The sequence below is a fragment of the Mus pahari genome, chromosome 2 (genome assembly GCF_900095145.1).
Source record: "Mus pahari chromosome 2, PAHARI_EIJ_v1.1, whole genome shotgun sequence".
NCBI lineage: Eukaryota > Metazoa > Chordata > Mammalia > Rodentia > Muridae > Mus > Mus pahari.
The window spans coordinates 102,775,439-102,782,179 of NC_034591.1; positions in this window are offsets into that span (position 1 = coordinate 102,775,439).

Consider the following 6,741-nt stretch of genomic DNA (forward strand, 5'->3'; position numbering starts at 1 on the left):
AATGATTAAGGAAGCTGCAGTTGGTCCATGGACACTCACAACTAGGCCAGTGGTAACATACAAAGCTTTTAAATAAGCAGAGCCAAGTCAAAACAAAACACGACCACGTCATTCCACACCCAACAAACAAGCAATCAGTCTGTCAGCCCAGCACCAAGAGCTGACTCATCTCTCCTTCCCTGAAAGCTAAGCTTCAAGGTGCCAGTCTTGAACCATAACCATAACCTTCATCCCTAACTAAAGCAGCATCCAGACTCAGCTTCCAACTTCTGGAGAAGATCTGAGTCCCCTTCATGCTGGAGTTGGAGGTCCCTGAACGTTCAGTGTGCCCTCTTCAGCCGACCTGCTGTGTGGCTTCTTTGCCCCTCACCACCTCACTTCAGCCTTCAGCATCCACTGGGCACTCTGCTCCTCTCAGTAGCAAGGCCTGAAAGGTCTGAGATCCAGGACTAAAGCACTGGCCGGAGTGGGCTTTTCTGGCTTCCTCTATAAAGCCACAGATGCTGAGATGAACCATACATCTCCCTCTTGGCACATGCTGAGCCTAAGATTCTCACTGCAACAGCCAAACAGGTCTTTCCAGAGTTCCTGGGATGCTTTGTGGAGAGGCCCATCCCACTTCTGCGCATGTCCATAGCAGTTTTCCTGCTCAGGCCTCCTCCTTTAAGGTCAAGGTTGGATCTTTTCCACAGCACTCACTGGTTTTTTGGGCAGTGGGGAGGAGTTCACGTTCAGGGGCCTCGCCTTCATCACAGTTCCTAGACTCTTCCTTAACATGTTTCTCAGCATTGCTCTTTATTCTTGGCTGACTGCCATCTCTAAAAACGACTACACATTTTGTGGACACATGCCAAGGCTTTACCTATTTTATATTTCCAGGCTCACCATTAAATAGGTTCTCAGAACATTACACACAGGGATTAAGTCTTCCTACTCAGTTTAGAATTAATTTAGCCAAACTGCCTGCTGTTCCCTCAAGACAGTGTCTCCCTCTACATCAGAGGCTGCCCTTGGACTTATAGGACGCCCACTGCCTCACATTCCCAATAGCTGGCATTACTGTTGTGAGCTATCAGTCTGAATCAGAACGAACTGTTCCTAACTATAGCATTACAGCAAAGAGCTAAATTCAAGGGGCTTATCTAAATCTGAAAACATCCTAATATGAAATCAGTAATTTGAATGTGACCAGTGATCTGCGTAGAGCCCGACACTGAATATCTTCTCTGAGAGTCGAAGGAGGCCAAGAAGGGAAAAACCATCTCAACCGAGGAAGGAATTCTCTCTCTTTACCTGTGTTCCCCAGAGGTTCCAATGCTTTCTGTGGTGTTCTTTTGGGCAGCAGAAGAAATGAGAGCAAGTTAATGAGGAACAAGCAGAGGGCTCAAGCCTTGGGTACTGTGAACTACAGTGACCAAGATGGAAAAGCCAGAAGCCACAGATCCAGGTTTCCCTAAGCAGAACTCAGAAGTGGCACTCTGAGAGTCAAAAGTGAAGTCACTGGGATTTCCCTCCGTGAGCCATTCTCTCATGAAGGCACCACAAAGAGAGCAGAGAATCTCCGTCTCCAACCTCTGGCCACAGCTGACTGGGAGCCGGGACCAAGGAATTTAGTGTCAACCTGACTGGATGGAACATTATTTCTGGATAAGACCATGAAGTGTTTCTAAGGAAACTCTGTGGATCCAAAGTCCAGTGTAGCCAGCTGAGAACAGCACAGGACAAACAGGGCTGAGGAAACTTCTGTGTCTCTCCTGGGACTGGCATGCTTTCTCTGTCCTTAGCAGAACTCCAAGTCTCCTGAACTCTAGGTTGTGGACTTGTGTTTCCCTGAGTCCTCTGGTCTCTGGTCTCAGAATGCTAGTCACATAGGTTGCTTTCCTAGCCTCTAGTTTTCAGAAGTAGACTGAGCCAAGCTACCAGCATTCCAGAGTCTACACCTTGGAGAAAGCCCCTTGTGGGAACGCTCATCCACATAGGCCAAATCCTCCAAGTGCAGGCCAGAAGAACTGAACTTAGATATCAAAAGATGTCACCCCATGGACCCATGAGAGACTTGTTTCTAGAGGAGACCTACAGAGAGTCCCCTCTATGGAAATGCAGACATAGGATGACCTCTTGAGAACCTGGGACTGTAGGGTGATCAGTGAACAGCCTTGAAAAGCTGCAGCTCTGGGATCCCAACTATGAGCAGCTGGTGCAATAAGCCCAGCAAGGACATAGCAACGAGATTCTGGACATAGTTGGGTTCCATGGTTTTTTCTCCTCCCCACTTGAATGGAACTTAACGTCTTAAGCCATTTTTCCATTGTACTTTAGAAATGTGTGGATCGCTGACTGCACGGGCTACAGTTGGAGAAGACAGAATCTAAGGTGTGGGCTTTTCTATGCCTGTCATTGCTTTGTGACTTTATATTTATTCATAGGATTCAGGCACTAGTGCTGGGCAGATTCTGATCTATTCTAGCCAGACAATGCTGGTGTTAGACCATTTCCCAGCCATGTGACCTATCACCTGTTATCCTAGCCACACGTGGCACCTCCTTCCTCATCCATGTCCAAAGGTCACTCCTCTGGTCCCACTGGAGACCTTCTCCCTCTACCTGGGCCAGGAAGTCCTGCCTTTTCTCTCCTGCCCAGCTATAGGCTGTTCTGCCCCCTTTATTTTAACCAATCAGAAGGTGATGGAGTACAATGTTTTACAAAATTCTAAGTTGGGAGATGCTTCCTAATAATGACAATACCAAAGTCATGGACTGCAGCCAGATCTCTACATACAGAAATCAGCATTTGAATACACAGTGCACAAAAACACCCCCTGCAGCTGTTTCCTCTGGATCTGGAAGTAGGTGAACTGCTGACTGCAAGTGACATGAGAACTGCCTCTACACATGTCTTTCCAACTCAGGAACCAGAGGTGACTTGGCTGACCTTGTGCGCATCACATGTTTCCTGCCTGAGCAGATGATTCTCATACGCTGGAGGCCAAATATTTTAAAATAATACTTCTCTACCCTGAGTGGCTGGTGCTGATTGGAGTCACATCCTTTTAAGTGGTACTTTCTACAGCATGAGTGGCTGATGCTGATATGTGGGGGCCACATCTTTTTGAATGTTACATTCCCCAGCATGCGTCACATCTTCCCAGGCATCTTCTAGGTCATGTGCCTGCAGTGGCTCGGTGGGTGGGGTTTCTATTTAATAGGCTTCAGTCTTAGTGACTGGCCATGCTTTCATCTTCACGGGGCTTTTTCTGCATCAGCCACCACCAGCCCAGTTGGACCAGAGTCCACCTCAATGAAGTCTCTAGATAATTGTTTAAAATTTTTAACTCACCCCAGAAGGCAACATTCTGAGCTATCTCCTCTTCCTGCTTCTTGTGCAGAAAAGAAAACTATTCAGGCATTATATAGTTCATATCTTAGGAAAAAAATCTTTTCAGCACGGATATGTCCAAAGTGTAGGTTTGTTCTGGTCTAATTCCCAGCAAAGATTCCATACTCCCTGAATGGCCCTGGGCCATGGAGACACTGTGCCCTTACTGACACCTTATAGGTGTCTTCAGGGAAAAGGAAGTATAATATTCCCAGTACCGCCCCCACTGCACTTTTGTGTGTGTTCATATATATGGGTGTGGTTGCATGTGTGTGCATATGAGTGTAGGGCATAACCATCAGCTTTAGGTGGTCATCTCCAATTATGGTCTACCTTAGGTTTTTTTTTGGGGGGGGGGTGAGAGCCTTTCATTTATGTTGAAATTCATCCTTGTTTTGATTTTCAATGGCCATCAAGCACCAAGGATCTGTCTGTCTCTTCCTTCTCAGTGCTGGGATAAGCCTGTGATTGGCTGCCTGAGCAGCAGAAGGGCAGTGAAAATACTCACCAATGTCGACACACACTGCTTCCCTGCCAACTCTTGTCTACCACCTGGGCCATGTGGGCGAAGACAGAACTAAGTCTCATACTCAAAAAATCCCTTATTTGTGACACCACTACCTTAGATCCCCATGTCTTTGAATAGCAAGGACAAGCTTGTGTGTGAGCTGCCAGAACCCTGGTTAATACAGTGACATTGTCAAGTTCTGTGCTGTCAGCAAAGGTGAGAAGCGTGATCAGGAGCAGGATGAGTGAGGGGTCGGCCGTGGGAAAGGAGACGAAGCTGCAGGCTCTCACATTTTAAACCTGTTATAGAGATACAGAGCCCCTCTTACCACCATGAAGCTCAGTGCAGGAGGAGGAAAACAGACAAAGAACTGCTGAGCACCAGGCCCTGCACAGGACAGGAAAGACTCCTGAATTCCTGCTTCCAAACCCAGCATGGAACTGGCAGGCTGTAGACACACAGAGCCTTGCCTAAATCCATGCGATGCAGTATGGGGAGGGGGAAAGATGTCCACAGACACCCACCTGCAGCCATCCCACACAGGTGGGCTGTAAATACCTAGGGGCCTATTAGCTACCATGCTCTGAAGACAGAGGCCACTCAGACAGAGCCTCTCCCCAGCCCCGGCCAGCCACATGGCCCTCCTGCAGTGGGAGCCACTACAGTGTACAAGGATGTAGAAAGATGGGAGAGAAAGAGAAGTGGAACGGATTGAGCATTGTGAAGGGAGAAGGAACTAGAGACTGGAGGGTGGAGAGTAATACCCTGCTGTGAGTGGCCAGCCTTCCCACCTAAGACCCTGGTGAAGTCCTAACTGGTGCTGTGGCTGAGGGCCCACATCTGGGTCTGTGATTATGTAGCAGTAGGGATCAGTGTCAATGTCACACATATGTAGCACATATTTCCACTCGAGATCACAGGAATGCCCCTGGTCTGGGTAGCCACCAGGGCTCACAGATGGATGTCCAGGGAGGGAACAGAGCTGGCCCTACCCCTCACTGCCTCTGTTGCTCTGGAGAGTTAGCCCCAGCTCTCACCAGCAGCAGCACTTGGTAGAGTGGGCTCTGTACCTCCCTGGACAGCCAAGCAGAGCTGGCCTTGGTGGGGGGGTGGGTGCTTAGTCAATCCTGAGGGTGATTGCATGGGGATGCTGACCCTGCCACTGTCTAGGGTGAGGTGGCAGAGGTGCAGAGGTGATGCCCCACCCCCACTCACTCCTTAGTACATGCAGAAGGGAGGAGAGCTGGCCACATGGTCTTGAGACTGGGAGACCTGACCCTGACTGCCGCTTACCAGGTGCAACACTTGGGAGAGTGGGCACTGAACATCTCCTGGGCAGCACAGTAGAGCTGGCCTTGGTGGAGGAAGCTAGTTCCAAGGGTGGGGAAGGAGAGGGAGAGGGGGAGAGAGCACCACCCCCCATACACACACACACACACACACACACACTCATCTACCTTGAAGTATCTAGGGCGAGAAGGTGATGCCCTGCCCCGCTTTGCCCCTCTCCACTTGTGCTAGTCAGGAGAGCTGGCCCTGCCTCTCTCTAACTACAGCACTCAGAATGGGCCCTGTGCTTCCCCTGGACAATGCAGTGGCCCTGACCGTGAAGGCACAGCTGAGCTGGCCTCCAGGTTGTGAGAACAGGAGAGCTGGCCCAGCCTCTCACAGGCTGCAGCACTTGGGAGAGTGGGCCTTGTATCTTGACTGAGCAGCACAGTGGAGCTGGCTCTGAAGGCACAGGTGGGTGTTAGAGACCTGAGGGCACAAGCAGAAAAGCTGATCTTGCCTCCTGCAGAAGGCAGCATTGGATGGCCTCGCCAGAGCAGTGCTGGTGTGATAAGGGAGAGCCAGTGGGATGACTAGCTCAGCTGCCACCCAAGTCCAGACCCAAGGCTTTGAGTTGGTCCACCCCAAAATCTACATTGTTTGTGAACTGTTGGCGCCAAGTGAAAGGGCTGGTCCTGATGATCTAAAACTGCAGGATCTCCATGACACAGCTCAATACAGGAGAACCATAGGAATCCTTGTGAGGATCAAATATTGATTGGGTCACAGAAGCCAGGGACCTGGAACCAATGGCTTATTGCAACAACACTTGGAAGTGAAGATGTGTGGTCAGAATAGTATACTGCTGGCCACACTGTGACACTCTACAGCTTGCACAACAAGATGTTTTTCTATACTTTGTTTGGTTGGTTAGTTAGCTGGTCTGTTTGTGTGTTTTTTTAAATTTCAGAGTGGGGGGGGGTGAGATGATGTGCCTGTGGTACAGGATGTGAAACTCACAAAGAAGCAACACAGAGTTAAAAACAACTAAATAAAGTGAAACATGTTATACAAGGGGAAGCCCTCATCTGTGCTGCCCTTTATAATAGCTGGCACCATGCCAATGACAGTGTTTCCATGGCTGGTACCGTCATCTGCACTGAATTTGAGTTTGTGGCCAAGTTCAGTTGAATTCTTCATTTGCTCTCATGATAGGAGACTGAGACTGGGTCACTCTGAGAGAGAGAGAAAAAAAAAAGAAAAAGAGGAAAGAGATTTAACCCTGCTCCAGCCGTACCAGTGGTCAGCACAGAATGTGTGTCTACCACAGACTGCTCCTCAGGATATCAGAGAAGATAAGACACCAATGCAGTGACAACACAGATGAATTCAGTGAGCAAGTCCAGCTGGAGACAGTAACACAAAGGAAGCAGAGTGATGGAGTTGGCACCAGGGGTGTCTGTGACCTGGGGACCATAAGGCAAAGTGGCTCTTGGGGAGAGTTTGACTTAAGCAAACAGCTTAGATATTGGCATCATCACAGAAGACTTTAGGTAGCTGTGAGCGAGACACTGATCAGAGGGCTGTGC